This window comes from Equus quagga, chromosome 12 (genome assembly GCF_021613505.1).
Source record: "Equus quagga isolate Etosha38 chromosome 12, UCLA_HA_Equagga_1.0, whole genome shotgun sequence".
NCBI classification, from domain to species: domain Eukaryota; kingdom Metazoa; phylum Chordata; class Mammalia; order Perissodactyla; family Equidae; genus Equus; species Equus quagga.
The window spans coordinates 39,537,464-39,554,578 of record NC_060278.1 but is presented as its reverse complement, the minus strand read 5'-3'; positions in this window follow the sequence as shown (position 1 = coordinate 39,554,578).

Here is a 17,115-nt window from a genome sequence, read left to right as displayed (position 1 = left end):
ACCTTGATTTGGGTCTTCTCAGCTTCCAGAACTGGGAAAAACAAATTTCTGTTGTTTATAAGCCTCCTAGTCTATGGTATTTTGTTGTAGCAGCATGAACAGACTAAGATAGAACTCAAACATCTCTCAGCACAGTGTGAGCTCCGAGAATTGTCCAACTTACATTTCCCGATGATTATTTTTCACCTGACTTTGTAGAGTTCATGTTAGATGTACACAGCTTAGTATCCAGCACAAGACTCAAGGGGACCCCAGGCAGATTTCTTGGGCTCTTTCTCTGAGCATCTTTCTCTCTGTTACTCTGCTTTGCAAATTCCAGCCACCTTAGCCTCCTGAAACCAATCTCTGTCCTTCAACTCAGTGAAACTGCCACTCTTTCTAGGGCTTCTCTTCTTGCACCATGGCAGTCTGGGAAGTCTCTCCAGGCAGACAGCCTAGGTGAGCCCTGGGCTCATTTCATTCCCTCCCCTTCTCAAGGATCACAGTCTTGCATTGCCTACTGTACAGTGTCTAACAACATCTGTTTCATAAGTTTGGCCCAGTTTCATTACAGCAGGAGAGCATGTCTGATACCTGTTACCCTGTCATAGCGGGAAACAGAAGTACCCCTCAATAATTGAAATTTTAAACATTTCATCTACTAACATGCCCTGTTGATGTTAGCCTTCCTTCCTTTAGCTCTTTTGTACCTATTTTTTTCCTAAACATTTGATTAGTGAATAAAACAAAAGACAACTCAAGTAAACCCTACTTGTTTTCTTTGGGCTTACCTTTTCCAAAATGTGTCAGATCTCCATTTTGCTTTTGGGTACTCATGTTCATCCTTGAATAAATACTGGCCATATCCATTATTTACTGTACCCAAGGTAGATACACCTGCTTTCAAAGTGACAGGTAAGCCGGACAGTCCTCAGTTTATTGATATAGTAAAATGATGATCTTCCATCCGGGTTCCTTTGTAATTCAGAGTCGAGGCTTTTAAGTACATGTTTCTTGTAGAATTAAGTAAAATTATATTTTGATACTTTTGACTGTGAAGTTATAAGAACCTTTCTCTCTCTCTCCATGTAGTCTCAGGGCCTCTAATCCTCCAGGTACTCTCCCTGCTCGATCTCTCCAGCAGAATATCTGGAAATCTTACGTGGTGCCTCAGGGCTTCCAAGAGCACAAAAGCTAAAGCTACCTGGTCTCTTGAGTCTCAGACGTGGAGCTGACCCAGTGTCCCTTCTGCCACATTCTATTGCTTAAAGTGAGCCATGGGTCGGCTCAGATGCAAGAGGAAGGGAGTATATACTGGGAGGCATGGTTCATTGGGGGCCATCAATATAAAAGACTACCACAGTCACCTTGGACAAGTGACTTTACCTCTGTGTGCCTCAGTTTCCTCATGCTAAATGATGGTTGTAATTTAACCCACCCTGTTGGACTGTAATGAAAATAGAAAAGTAAGACATGTAAGGCATCTTGCACAGTGCCTGGCTTGTACCTCCTATAAAGGGTGGCTGGTTGTCTTAGTCAGCGTACAGGACTGCTCTGTGGTCTCATCTGTTCCTGGTAACTGCCTGATACTCTTGGCGCCTCAATAAATACCACTGAGAGAAAGATAGTCATTTTGGATCCAGATGATGCTGATACTACATGACAGAAGTTCTCACGTTTTATGAGCTAATTTACATTTTATGTTAAGTACACTCACATCCATCATCTCTTTATTATCACACGTTATAGATGAAGGAACTGAGGCTCAGAAAGGCTTAGTAACTTACCCAAGATCACATTCATGTTCTTTCAAGGAACATGTACTGAGCATCTCCTAAGTACAAGGCACTGAGAAGACCAAAGTCCCGCTCTGCTAGAGGTATTCAATCTAGTGACAGGCAGAATGTGAGAAACATGGCATGCAATGGGTGCAGTGCAGGCGGGGGGTGGATCTGGGGTCAGGAAAGGCTTCTGGGGGGATGATACTTAAGCTGAATTGTAAAGGAGGATTTCTTAGTCAGTGCGGGAGGGCAGTGCACTCCAGGCTAAGGGAAAGAGCTATGAAATGGCACGGCTCGTCAGTGCTGACCTGGGATGCCAAACCAGGCCTTATGATCCCTAGTGTGCATCTATTTGGCACCCAAAATGTCCATTTTGGGGAAAAGAGCCAAAGTTGTATAAAAATGAGTGTCATAATCCAGGCATGATTCTGTTTTGCTCCATGTGCATAAGCAAGAATACAGAGAGAGAGACAGAGAGAGAGAGAGAGGGAGAGAGAGGGAGAATAAGAATATCCAAATCAGAAGGAAGCTGGCTGACCTTAAAATGATCTCCTTAGTCTTTAAATGAGCTTCAGGCAACCTACATCCCTGTTAACTCATTTCCTCATTCATTCATTCAGCCAATGCATCTTCAGTCCTGCCCTGAAGCCAGGTGCCTGCTTGGAGCTGAGAGTGCAAAGTTGAATCAGATGGTGCCCATTCCCTCCAGAATCACAGAACAGGGTAAAGAAGTACCAGAGCCTGAGGGAGATGGACACTTCAGAGTTCCCAGCAACGTGGGCGTTTCTGCAAAACCAAGAGTGTTCCAAAAAAGAAAGAAAACTGTACATGGACAGACCTCAAAATAGACTGTGGATTGATTTGAAGGTGGTAGATTATAAGAAATTCCTTCCAGAAAAGTAGGATGCAAAATATATAGTAGGGTTACAACCAAAACATTTTATATAGAAAAAAGACTGGAAAGAAATAGACCAAAATGTTAATGGTAACTAGCTTTGGTTACTGGTTATTATTTGGTAATTCTTGGTTTTTTTTTTTTCCTGGCCTATTTGATTTTAGCCCTTAGACTATTTTGCATGCCTCTGGTAATTATTTTGCTTTTATATAAATAACTAGTAGTTACTATTTACACAGTACCCACTACATACCAGTCACTAGTTAATACCACCTGCATTTTCTTAGTTAATTGTCAGAACCTGTCGAGAAGAGACACCATTATTATCGTCATTTTACTGACGTTCCAAGAGTTTGAGACTTCCCAGGGTCACACAGCTAGCAAGTGGCAGAGCCAGGCAACTTATGCTCCTCACCATGGAATGACCGTGACTTCTCCAATTTCTCAACAAGACGAGCACGGGGGCCGGCCCTGTGGCCGAGTGGTTAACTTCGCGTGCTCCGCTTCGGCAGTCCAGGGTTTCGCCGGTTCGAATCCTGGGTGCGGACATGGCACCGCTCATCAAGCCATGCTGAGGTGGCGTCCCACATGCCACAAGTAGAAGGACCCAGAACTAAAAACATACAACTATATACCAGGGGGCTTTGGGGAGAAAAAGGAAAAAAAAATCTTTTAAAAAAAAAAAGATGAGCACCAAGCTTCACAAAGGCTCTCTTTCAGTCAAGCTTCGACATGGTGCCCATTTATTAATTAAAAAATAGAAAAATTGCTAACATTGAAAAGAGTGGCACAAAGATTATATTAGTCACCCTCAAGCTTTTTCATACATTTTTCTGTTTGAATGGAATACTTTGCATTTTCCAAATTAAAAACAATTAGCCTCACATCAGATTCTACTGTGCTGACACTGTGCTCATCCCTGGATGGTAATCATAGGAATTAGTTGGCTTGTAGCAACGGCCAGGGATTTATGATTGAGAATTCACCCACCAAATGTCATAAATCTCTCTGCGTTTTCTATACCGGAATAAATCCTCTGTAAATTTCAAAACCCAGCTCCTTTATTCCATGGTCCCTTCCAGAATCACTCTAGCGACTCCGCCCATTTTCCTCTCTCCACACTCCAAAGACTGAGCCCACAATAGTCAAGCAATAGTCTGACCCAACAATCTGCCTCTTGATCATATATTGTCCCCAGTTGATTCAACCAATATTTATTGCGTGTGTCTTACGTGCAGGATAGACTGCTCTCCAATTGCTTTTTTGAGAGCAAATCTTGTACTTGCAAGTGTTCTTGGCTTTACTGGGTCGCCTGCATGAGCAAACACCGAGTGGGTATTTAATAACTACTTGTGCATTGTTCTTTCTCCTGCTACCTTAGTTCTTTAATTCTAACCCTTCCCCTGGGCCTCTGTGTTCAGCAAATCATATTACATCTCCATGAATCATCAGCAGTTTTAACTTGTCAAAGTTATTTAGCACCTCTTGTTACTTAATTTCTTCCTGTATCATTCTAATTTCTCTTCTAAAGTGTAATTTCCTCCCAGACCGTGTATATGGATTTTTGTCTATTTTTAGCTCTTGCCTTTTTACTCCCCTCTCCTCCTCTGTTCTCATGTTCTGTTTCGTTTGCTTCTCACACGTCACTGTTCCTTTGAGGGGAAAACACACACACACACACATACACACACTCTGAACTTACCCTCTAATGAGGAAACTCTTTCTAAAGTCCTTTACGTATTGAGACCTTTATGTATTGCGAATTCTTAACTGTATTAGTTATGATGCCTTTCTGAATAATAGAACACCCTCACTCGAATGACTTTAAACACTAAGAAATGGCATTGTCTCAGGGAGTGAGGCTCCTGGGTCCCTTCTCTCTCCTCGCCCTGCCTTCCGCAGCAATCAGCTCATCCTGGGGGGAGCTCCTTTCATGGTGACTGAGGGTTACAGCACATGGGCATCCAGACATCACAACGCCCAGGGGAAGGAGTCACTTGTTACTTGTCATTGAGGACCTCTTTTCCAAGAGCCCTTGGCAGATGTCCCCTTGTGCCTCACTGGCCAGAATTGGGCCATGTGCTGTTTCCTAACTGATGTGTCGGCAACAGGAATGGAACCACCATGATTGGCTTAGACCAGGGGTTGTCAGTTTAGCAACCAGGTGCCACATGTATGTGGAATCACCTGGGGAGTTTTAAAAACCACTGATGGCTGATGCCCACCCCTTGCTGTCCACTTTAATTGGCCTGGGATGTGCCCTAGGCATAGGGATTTTGAAAATCTCCCTTGGTGATTCTAATGTGTAGCCAAGATCAAGAACCACTGGCTTAGACTCCTCAGGATCTATCCTGAGTTTGGGGGGGGGGGGGGGGGGGGGGAGAATGTGAAAGGGGTGGTTATCAGAAAAAAAATGGGGCCAGGAAGGAGGGAAATGATTATTGGGCTGGCAAAAAAAAATAGTGTCTGCCTCACCCAATCACCTCCATTGAAAGCCAAGTAGGTCCATTCTGTCACTGATTCATTTCCTCTTTCAACAAACAGTTATTGAGCTCCCACAGTGTTTAGGAGCTGAGAAGTCAAAGGGCACTGCTAGGGAATGAGAAGCAGTTGTAGGTCAGATAAAATAGAAAAAGTACACTTCCTCTGGGCAGGCACAGCCCCAAGGCATGGAGCTTGATTAGGAAAGAGCATGTTGGATTCGAGCCCTTATTCACTCCCTTGGCTGGGTATCCTTGTGCAGTGTACAGACTCATTAACTGTACACGAAGGCCTGAAAAGAATACAAAGATTAACAGGACATGGGTCCCACCTACCAGGCCCTCAGTCGGAAAGAGGGAAACACACAGGTAAACATACCAATTGCTTTTAACAGTTTATCAGGGGTGGGCAAAGATAGCAGAAGCCATCTAAAGTTTGATCGTTACATTTTTATGGCTTTTCAGAAGACAAATGCTTTTAATTTAGCCTATTTTCTAACTAGGAGAGTGAATATACGTGCATACCCTTATATAATGCCATCCTGCCTGGCACCAATTCATTTTAAGGTTATTTGTCTCTAGAAACATTTTTCTTTAAAAGAAAAGCAAAGCCAACACAATTCTTCATAGTACTCTGTTAATAACTTTCTTTCCTCTATTCTGAGAGTACTGTTTGTGCATGCATTTTTAGCCAATGAGAGTAGGCTGTGCTGCGCACCCTGAGCCAATGAGAATGAGCAAGTGCCTCCTAACGCATAAGCTCTCAGCCAATGAGAGCTAGCGAGGCAAGCTGTGCTGTGCACCCTGAGCCAATGAGCAAGAGCAAGTGCCTCCTACCACATAAGCTCTCTGCCAAAGAGCGTCCTGTCTATTCTCCTTTGTTAAGTGAGCTCTAGAAAGAGTGAGGTTCATTCCTTCATGGCCTTTCATTCTGCATCCATTTTGTTTCTGGCAAGTAGTTCTGACCCACAATGGCTGACTTTAGAAATAATAGGGCTGGACCTGTTTCAAAGTAGCCAAGGAGAAGTATCATGTTGGATGTCAACAGAGACTAAAGGGGCCTTCAAGGAAACAGTCCAGGAAAGGAGGCTCGACAGGTGGGTCAAGGATCGCTGGGACACCTCCCACTTATTGAAGGAAATCATAAACACTGTGCCCAGGGGCGCTGACTGACGGGAAGAAACTCAGTTGGTGGAAGCACATCCATGACGTCAGGGGACTTGGAGAGAAGGGAGGAGCAGTTGGCAGTGGCTGGTGCCCTGAACCTCCACCAGTGGGGACACTCACGGAACTGATTTTCCTGACGCTCTCATTTCCAGAATAGAATATGCCAAACAGAATATGCACTGTCTTGCTAGCCAATATTTTCAGAAGCAAGAGTAAGTTCACTAGTTAACAGGGGCCTTAAAAAAAAAGAAGCAGCAGCAGCAGGGCACAGAAAAGCTAAGTTTTGATAGGGATGGAGGAGCCAGGAAGGGAAATCTGAACAGACACAGGCCACCAGCCACACGGGCGGGAGTAGGTAGCAGATTTTGGCTCAGTCCAAGCCAAATTTTTGAATAAGTAACTGAGTGACCTTATGAGGTAGGAATGCTGGAAATATTCAAGCAGCGTTGGTTTGACTAACACTTGAGGATGCTGTGGACAGGATTTTACTTTGGCTAGGAGGCTGGACTACATCCAGGGTTTAAAAGGTTTAAATCTTTTAAGGGTCAGGTGCCCCCCCAAGAACCTGAAGAAAGGTACGTCTTTTCCTCTGAAAAATTCACATGCCTGTTGAATTGATCCTTTATGACTGTGTCATAACTCACCCCAAGAACTTAGTGGCTTATGACCTCACAGTTCCTGTGGGTCACAATTCGAAGCAGCTGACCTGGGTGATTCTAGCTCATGAGGTTCAAGTCAAGATGTCAAGCAGGGCTGCAGCCATCTGAGGCAGTGGCTCTCAACTGGGGGTGACTTTGCAATGTCTGGAGGCATTTTTGATTGTCACTAAGGGGATGTGTGTGTGCTCTTGGCATCTAATAAATAAGTGGAGGCCAGGGATGCTGTTAAACCTCCTACAGTGCACAGGAGAGGGCCTCCCCTCAAAATGATCCAACCCCAAATGTAAATAGCGCTGAGGTTGAGGAACTCTGATCCACAGCATGACTGGATTAGCAGGGTCCCTTTCTGAGATGGCAGGCTCCTGTGGCTGGGGAGGGCTCCTCACAACATGGCAGCTGGCTTCCCCCAGAGCATACAAAGAGAGGGCAAGGAGGAAGGCACAATGCCTTTTACGACCTGTTTGCTAGAAGCCAGTCACTGGAAACAGCCTAGCCCAAAGGAGAGAGGAATTCGCTTCTACTCTTGGAGGGGAGAATTATCAAAGAATTTGTGGACAAATTTAAAAACGAATACACCATGTTCAACAAAATTTTACATGTCAAAGTTGAGGTTTCACAGATTCCACAGCCCCTCCGTGGAATCCCTAAATTAAATACTCCCTAAGGTTCCTCCCAGCCTTATAATATATGAATGATCTAATGAGCTGTGATCAGGAAATCTGCAAGGACAGGTAAAATCGCTCAACACAACAAAACAACAAAGCCCTCAGGATTCCACACCGGCCTTCATTCAAGCCCCTGCTCTCACACTGTTCCTTTCCTTAGCTCCTCCTTGGTTTTCAATCCAAGATCCTTGCAACTTACTGTGTCACTGTATTTCATGCTAGAGCAGAAAGGAGGGGCTGAGCCACTGACATTTACAGATTGGAGAATCGAGACTCCATTTCAAGGGAAAGGTTGGCTGAGGTTTCAAGACCTCCCTCACCGTGAGATGTCATACAAGCAGGACTGTTCACGCTGCGGGCAAAGGTGGTTCTATCTGTCTCATCAGAGAAAGTGAAGGGCGGGGTAGGGATGTGCTCAGAGCCACTCACCATTCCCTGATGCCTTATTTAATTTCAGTCCTTTAATTTATTTGCTTTCCATGAAATACCAGCAGTTTCCAAGATGGTGGTTCCAAGAGGGTTCCTTGGAATAGGAAAGAACAGAATATACTTAACTTTTGTACTTAGATGTTTTTCAAGATTTTCTACAAAATCATTCTTCTTGGTAACGATTTTCTCTTCTTAAAACAGAGAGGGAAGTGCTTACAGGCTTCTGGATGTGAAATGGCTTTCTAGGTCCAGTGCTTTGATGGATCAAAGGGGAAAAATTCTCATGTTCTTGGTTACCTGCCCTTGAAACGCCTCGGCTGAGCACTTGGGGCAAATTATCAGCAGAGCAAAGGGTTTTAAAAAACAGGGTCCAGGTGTTTTCCTGGCCTGGCAACGTTGCACGTTTTACTTCTTGCTGCCCTTTTGATCACCTTTGGAACAAGCAGGGCTGTGAAGAGTTGTCAGGCTCAGGCAGCACCGGCAGAGATCTGAGTGTTAACGGGAGGTGCTGGCAAAACAGTGTCTGTCTGTCTGTCTGTCTGTCTGTCAGAGGGGGCCTCCCTTCACAGGCCCTCTGTGGATGCGAATGGACAGCGTTTGTGGCATGAAGGCACCTCAGAAAATGAATGATGAGCCCACTCCTGGGGAAGCAGGTACCACCTGATGACCTCTCAGCCCCGCTCACAAGTTAAACCCGTGTGTCCTCACAGCGGACACCATTTATCACCGAATGGGAGAAAGGAGGGGGCCCGGTGGGGTGACTGGACACCTGGCACCTTACAGGGGGACATCCTGGGTCTTAGCCAGCCTTCTGGGGTTCACTTAGGACGTGGGATTTATTATGTGAGGGGGTTTTCTGGGGTCTCAGACTTGGGCTTCCCACTGCTCAGGCCCCCAGCCCCCCGGGTCAGGCCGCCCCCAGCCTTCTCCCCTCTGCCGGAGGCCGTGAGCCCCTCAGAGGGTGAAGAGTGGGGCCCAGACTGCCCCGCTTCCCTCTTCCTTGCTGCTCTTAAAGGCAAACAAATAGACCCTTTTTCATTTCAAGAGCTTTCCTGCTAATCACTATGGGAGCAGGCAACTGTTACTGGTGAGGGCCGATGAGGCGAAGTTCCCGAGGTTCCAGAACCTTACCACGTTCTCACAGCGGGGACCCCCGCTCCACACATCTTTCTCCCTATCCTCCATCAGCTGGCAGAGCTCACCGATCCCTTCCCCTCAGAATCCACCTTTGACCAACTGGACCTTTTCCTCTGTGAACCCAGCTTCTCAGTCGGAAAAGGCAATCAGCCCTTTGCAAGTGGTTCAGGCATGAAAACGAGAGCCCCATTGTCTCTCTCCAGTGAGGGATGGTACCCCACCCAGGGATGAGGCCTGGGAAAAGTCTTCGCAGAAGCCCTGGCCAGCAGCAGTCTTTCGGGCATGCGTGCTGGGAGTAAAGGTCAGGAGCCTCTTGGAGATGACCAGCCCTGGCCCCGGCTAAGGTGCCTGACTGAGCCGGCAGATGACCCGCCTTGGAGGGGAGGCACCAGCCGAAGGCCACTCAGGGTCTGTCAAGGGGAACCTCAGAAGACTTAGGGGACTCAAGACCAGTGCAGGGATAATGAGAGTGTGACAGGGAAACAGAGAGACTTCCCAGCCATATTAAAAAGGTCTATTGTGTTTATCACCTGATTATAAAGGCTTCTTATGGAAAAATGTGAAAAACCTGAAAGATAAAAATGACCCATAAATCTACTGCCTGGACACTGCTCCTTTCACATTTTGGAATTTTCTTCTCCATCTTTTTTTCTATGAATGTATATTTTAATTTTTTTCTCATAGAATTGCATCACGCTGTATAATATGGGTTTGAAAAAATTTTAATAAACATTATTGAACAGACTTCAAGTCTAATTTCCATTTTAATGAGATTAGTATACGTAGATAGTGTGATGAGCAAGTGCGATAGCTGAAATGTTTAACATCGATGGAGGTAGCTGGGAGGAGGGGTGTTTGGGGTCCGGGTGGGAAGAGCTCAGTGTCGACTATCAGGAGACTTTCCAAAGCCGTGTGGTCCTTGCAGCTGTGGCCACACAGGTCACTAACTGTGTACCAGGCACTGACCCAAGTGCTTCACCCCTTAGTAACTCAGGAAAACTAGAGAGAAAAATTACCCATAAGTCCTCAGGACAACTCCATGAGAAGGTCTTGTAATCCCCCCTTTACAGGTCAAGAATAAGAGGCACAGAGAGGTTCAGTAACCTGTCCTACGTCTCACAGCTGCTGGAGCCCAGGCAGTCTGGCTGAAGTCCACACTCTCACCCCCGGGGCTTCGGATTGTGGGCTTGCCACATTCGGCCCCCTGCCCTTCAAGCTACAAGGAGGTCAGAAGATTCGCAGTAACCTACTTTTGGGCAAACCCAGTGCTTGCTTCACTTAGAGGCATCAGTGGCTCTGTCCCTCTGGTCCCCTGGTTCAGACTCAGATGCTCCCGTGAGCTCACCTGCTGTGATAGTCTCTGTGGCTTCTCTGGCACATGTCTCTGAGCAGGAGCACCCTTGCATGGGGCTGATTGTCTGGCCTTGGAAGGCCATCATAACCTTCACTGTTCATTGCCCCTTTTCCCAGGAGGCCCTGGTGGCAGTTTGTAGGGACGTGAGGGTGAGCTTGTCAGATACCAGGGTTCCTGGATGTGTAGACAGGTCCCAGAAAGAGAGGGCCAGCCTCATGCCCCGTGTTCCGGCCCAGCAGAAACGTGACAGGAACACTGGCAGAGAATGCGGGCCCAAGAGCCTGAACTTGGGTCCCCTTGCTGCACGTGCTGTCAAGGCTCTTGGATTGAGGAACAGACGCCCACTTGGACTGGCTCAAGGAAGAGGGAGCCCTAGGATAAAGTTATGGAGACCTTGATCCAAAGGAAGGAACCAGGGGATCGGGCCCTGTGGGAAACAGGAAGTGGGAACAGAAGTGAGGAGCTGAAGTCTGCTCCTCCGCCTGGGGGTGGGGACCACATGGTCTCCTCTGCTTGGCTTCTCTGGAAATCTGCTGGGCACCTGTCTTCCCTTTGATGACTTCCATCAGCTCATCACACAGAGTCCAACTTGGCTCCAATTCCAGGTCTACATGACATCTCAGCTCTAGTTTTCACCACTGACGGGCAAAGGTTATTCCTATTATTTAATCTATTGGTATTTTAAAATCAACTTTTTTTTTTTAAGATTTTTTAATTTTCCCTTTTCCTCCCCCAAAGCCCCCCCAGTACATAGTTGTATATTTTAGTTGTGGGTCCTTCTAGTTGTGGCATGTGGGATGCTGCCTTAACATGGCCTGACAAGCGGTGCCATGTCCGCGCCCAGGATCCGAATCGAGAAACCCTGGTCCACCGAAGCGGAGCGCGCGAACTTAACCACTCGGCCACGGGGCCGGCCCCTAAAATCAACTTCATGGAGGTGTAACTTACAATAAACTGCATCTCTTTAAAGTGTCAGCTCAATGACTGACTTCACAATCAAGATACACAACACTCCCATCACTCCCAAAAGATTCCTTGGGGTGCAATCATTTTTCTCTTTGTACAAACTACTGAACACACTGGTCATCCGCTGCTGGCCCTGGGTTGGGGGAATGGGGTTTTCACTCAGTCCACCCATTCAGCAGGATTTCTGTCGGTCAGGCAACGAAAGGCATGTCTAGAACAGTCTTCTACTAGACGTATGGCCTTGGGCAGGTCACTTAGGCTCATTGTGCCTCAGTTTCCCTTATGTAGACTATGGATAATAACATCTATCTCACAGAGTTGATGTGAGAGTAAAATTAGTGTGCAATAGGATAAGAGTGAAGTTCTGATGGTGACTTTGAAATACCACAGGTGTGAAAAGGAAACAGTCTGAGAGGAGTTCTAGGACTCTTAGACCCTTCGGCCAGGTCGGGGACATAACGGGGGTTCAGCACGTGGAGAGAGATTTCATAAGAAGGCTGTCTTAGAAGAAGGCTGTGCCAAGGACCCATCCTCTTCCCCCATGAAGGGCAAGTAGGTGGCTTGTATCCTCGGAGAGTTTCTCTGTAACCCCTCCGGTGGGGGCACAGGGGACCGGTGTCTGTCTCCCACTTGGCAAAGACACAGGACCGACTGACTACTTTGCAGGAGAGGTTTGAGCACGCCACTGCACTGGGATTGGCCAAGCTCCTAGAGATGGTCAGGGCAAGGATTGTGTGGGTGACGCACGCAGGCCAGGTGTGGACGACCATGGGGAGTGCAGCGAGGAGTCCTCTTGGGTCCTGTCCAGTGGGACTGCCCATGGGGATGAGGGAGCCTGGTCGCAGGAAGCTGGAGGTGAATGCCTGATTGCTAGGACCTGCACAGGTGACCACAACAGACACACACCTGCCTGGTTCGAGGGGCCCAGCAGGGACCCCCTGAAAAGCTGATGAAAGCACCCTAAGAGTGAGCCAGCATCACATTCCTGCCAGAGCCCGATTAACCAGGGCCCACTGCAGGGAGAGGCCTTTCCTATCCCATGCCTTTGCCCCCTTCCCTCCCCGGGGCCCTGACACGGGCTAGAAACTTGGGCAGGAAGAGGAGAGGCTGGGAAATAGAGCATCCCTTTCCTCCGCAGGCCCTCAGCCAGAAGCAGGCCCAGCTGAGCGAAGGGAGGGGCAGCCGGTGATGCTAAGTCAAGTTCACAGATTTGACTGTCGTCTTGGACTGGGCATTCCAATTGCTGAGTTGAAACTGTGTTTGAAGCTTAGCGTCACCGTGGGGTGTGAAAGGCCATCTGTCTTTGCAGAAGCGAAGAGTCACAGAGGCTGCCTGCAGAATTTTCTTCCAGTGGCAGGAGAAAGAGTGCCTCGCTCTTTTTAAAAGGGCAGCGGAAGAAGAAATGCTTTTCTTTTTTTAAGGATTGCCAATCTGTCTTTTTTCTTCTCCCCAAAGCCCCCTGGTACGTAGTTGCGTATTTTTTTTTCAAGTTGTGGGTCCTTCTAGTTGTGGCATGTGGGATGCCGCCTCAGCATGGCTTGATGAGTGGTGCCATGTCTGCGCCCAGGATCCGAACCGGCAAAACCCTGAGACGCCGAAGCAGAGCCTGCGAACTCAACCACCTGGCCGTGGGGCCGGCCTCAAGAAATGGTTTTGATCACAAGTTGTGCTTGTTCAACATAATGTAGATAAGATGTGTTTTGTCAAGCGTCCCTGAGTTTGGCAGTGGTGTTACATGTGTTTCCTCAGTCATTGTCCCCAGGCAAGGCCTGCCTGGAGGTGGTCCCTGCCCTGGGGATAATGTGGGAGGTGCCAGAGGAGACCAGGGGGTGGTTCAATGCGAGGGCTCAGTGTTGTGCCCACCCGGCGCTCGTCCTTAGGGAGATCTCCTCAGAGATTGTCATGCTAGTTGGAGCTGTTTCCCGGTGTCCTGGGCACCACAGTGGCTGCCAACCCCCAGAAGGATTGGAATCACCATCAATACAACTGGAATCCAGTAACTGCTCAAGCAAACGATTCGGACTCCAGACAAGCAGGACGATCCTCTGGGCAAAGACACTGCAGTTCACAGCAAAAAATCAAGCTGAGGGAAAGAAGCACTGAGTTGTCCTAGGGGTGTCTGACAAGGACCTCAGCAGTGTCATCGAAGCCTGACTGTGAGATTAGCACTAAGTACCACCATTTAATCTATTCTGGGCAACTGTTTCTATTTCTGTGATGGTACATCTTTCTTGACAAATGCAGAATGTTCAGGAGCTGAGGGAGATTCAGCGGTCCTCTACAGCCGTGGTTCTGAAAGTCCTTGCACTAACGGACCGCTCAGCATCTGATGGGTTCTATGGATCCGCTGCCCAGAAAAAAGTGTGCCTGAGCCTACACTTCTGCATAGACTTTCCCGGGAGTGACATGCACTCAGCCACCATTCTTGACCCCCTTCGTCCTTACTGGTAGAACGCACCTCTCCTAAACAGGCTGAAAATGCCCAATATTCCATGTCCAACCTCCCTTGGAGCTGGGGCATGAGCATGCATCCCAACCCTGGCCAATGAGACTGGGAGAGCAGTCCACCGGGAGCAATGGAGAAGAGTTTTTCTTTCTGATAAAAAGAGGAGAATGAGGGGGCAACTCTCCCTTTTCTGCCTTTGGATGTTGATGCTAGGAGTCCATCTGCCATCTTGCAAGAGAAAGACAAGAGAAATACAGAGCTGAATTCACCAATCTTGCCACTGTCCACTTGTTGACAGAGATAATACATATCCTTCTTGTTGGAGCTGTTGCTGGTAGGGCTTTCCTTTTCATGTAGCTGAAAGCAGCTGTTGACAAAGTGGCTTCCCTGATGACAGCCGAGCATCTTCTGAGAGTTCACAGACCCAGCTTAGGAAGCTGTGAACTGGTCTCATTCCAGTGATGTCTTCTCTGGTCCTCAGCTTCCTTCGATGACCTTCCTTCCTTCGGTGACCAGTCATCAGCCTGGAGAAAGGCAAAGGGAGGCTGGAACACTGGCCCCCAAGCCACATTGGGCTGTCTCTTAAATTTCTGGGAGAATTTGTATGAAAGGCAATTTTCATTGGGATGGGATGGGAAAAGGGATGATGAGTAAGAAACATCAGGCTGGAAAATACAGGTTCTCAACCTGCTAAATTCCAACCCATGCTGGGACCTTGGTCAGAGTCTCTTAGCTCTCTGAGCCTCAGTTTCTGCATCTGCTATTTCAGCTACGTTATCATGAGGGACGGCATATGAAAGTGCCAAAGTAGGTTCTCACTGGCATCTGTGGTTAAGTCCTTCCTGATCACAGTCCTTCCACAGGATCAAAATGTAGCCCATCATCCAGAAGTGGTTCAGAAGATGAACTGGGACGCTAAGATGCTGGCTTTCTTCTTTCACTTGACAAAGAGAGTGATGAGAGGTAAGTGTGCCCAGGAGACGGAGGACCTGCTGTCTGCATGATCAGGGGAGCGAGGCAGGAGCCGGAGTCACTGTCTCCATCAGCGTGCAGTCTCCTGGCTTGTTTCCAGCACCCCATACGCTTGACTGCCTGCTGGCTCTATAGCTTGGCCTCTTGTCGGTTCAGAGAAACAAAGTCCTTTAAAAATTATATTTCTGGAATGCTGTAAAGTGCTAGGCAGACACATAGATCATAACAACTCAAAGCTTTGTTATTGGCTCCAAACCAAAGTTGCACACTGGCTTATTCAAATCTAAAAAGCCCAGCCTGGTCCCCGGGTGAGTACCACATGGCTAAAATTAGCCTGGCCATCTGCTGAGACAGCAGCTGGGCTATTCTGAGCCCCAGCAGGCCTGCCTGAAGTGGGGCTGGGCCTGGGGGGAACTGTGCGGGAGTCTGGTCCCTTCACAGTCAAGGTGGACGATGGGAGGAAAGGGAGGATGAGGCCACACGGAGGGAGGCCAGTGTCACGGCGCAGTTTCACCGAGGTTGAAAAGGTGGGCGTAAGGGCACCTGTACAGCCTTGGCCTCCTTCCCCAATACTGTGCGACAGCTCCCTACAAGCACAGGCTTTTAGTTCTTTTTTGTCCTAGCCCCTGGTTTCTCCTTTTTTTATCTGGGGCTTTCTATTTGGACTTGTGTCCCAGCAACACCATTCTCTGGGATCTCAGCAATAATGGCCGAGATTTACTGAGGGCGCATCAAGGCCAGGAACGAAGCTCAGTACTTTACAGGGATTAGCACACACATTCGCACAACAACGCTAAGCGGTGGGTACCAGATTTCAGGGATTCAGGATGGCTTGATTGGTCTCTCTGCAGTCAGTGGGAGAGACGCTCGTTCAAAGGGCCAGACAGCGGGAAGCCCTGGCTCAGACGACCCTGAAAATACAGGGACTCTTCTCTGGACACTGCCCCTGCTTCCCCCAAGCTGAGCCCATCGCTGGTTCTCCAGCAGGCAGGGCACCAGCATCCGTCGTGGAGCCCAGAATCCACTGAACTCCAGGGTGAGGAATCCAGGGCTGCAAATGCAACCTACACAGACATTTACAGAAACTCCAGACACAAGAGTTCGGGTGTATACTTATAGCCATTCTAACCCATCACCACAAATCCTAGACTCAGGCCATGGTTGTCTATGGCCCCCTAACTGGTTGCTCCAGTCCTCATTTCTACAACTGGTCCCCAAACCATCGTTGTTATCTGTAACTTCTTTCTTCCGCTAACCATTCCATATTTCTTCCACCCTCAGCCAGAACCTTAGCTGACCAGAAGCCCTTACCTGGTGAAGTGCCCTAATCCTTCCTTCCTGAGGGTCTGAGCCCTCAACAGCCCTGTCGCTGTTGTGGCCGCTGCTTCCACCACCTGTGCTGTTGGACCCGGCAGGGCTAAAAGGTGCTTCTGAGAACCCCCTGGGTTGCCGACATTGTCCTTGCCTCCAGGGTACAGTGTCCCACTTCCCCCTTGGTCATCAGTCACTCCAGCCAGCAGAGTGACCCCTTTCTCTGCTTGTGGGGACAGTGGCCTTTCAGGAGTTCCAAACAGCCAGGTGGTAGGCTCAACTTCCAATTCAGTGGAACAATTGCCTGTCTCCCAGGGGAAGCATTGCTCCCTGAGGGACTGAGACCTCCCGACCAGCAGAGCTCGAGCAGGGGAAGCAAAACCTCTGGGTGGGGATGAGATGTGGTACTAGTGAGAGGAGCACCTCCCTCTCTACCCCTTGGTTCCTAGACCCATGCACTGTGGCTGCAGGGGACAGCACCACATAATTGGTCTCTGATTTAAAGCCTATACTAGATCCCGTAAGATGGAATCCCACCCCTTCAGGGTGTTGTCTCACAACTGGCACCATTAAGAGGCATTCCACCTTTTAATTAGGCCACTTCTAGGTGTGGCAAAACCCGTTAATTCAAGGGCACGAGCCCACTGCTGCACTTGCTGTGTTGTGAAATGAGCTCCTCGGTCAGAAGCAAGGCTGTGAACAGCTCGGCAGTGGACGGCTCCCCTCGGGCCCACCGTGCCCACCGTGCTAACATCCAGGTGTCCCCAATACCGGCACCGTCCACTAGTCGGCAACTTCTACACAAGGGCCAAGGCCCCGGTGGGGAAAATGTTTACACACCACATTTTTTCACTTTTTAAAATGAGTCTCCAAG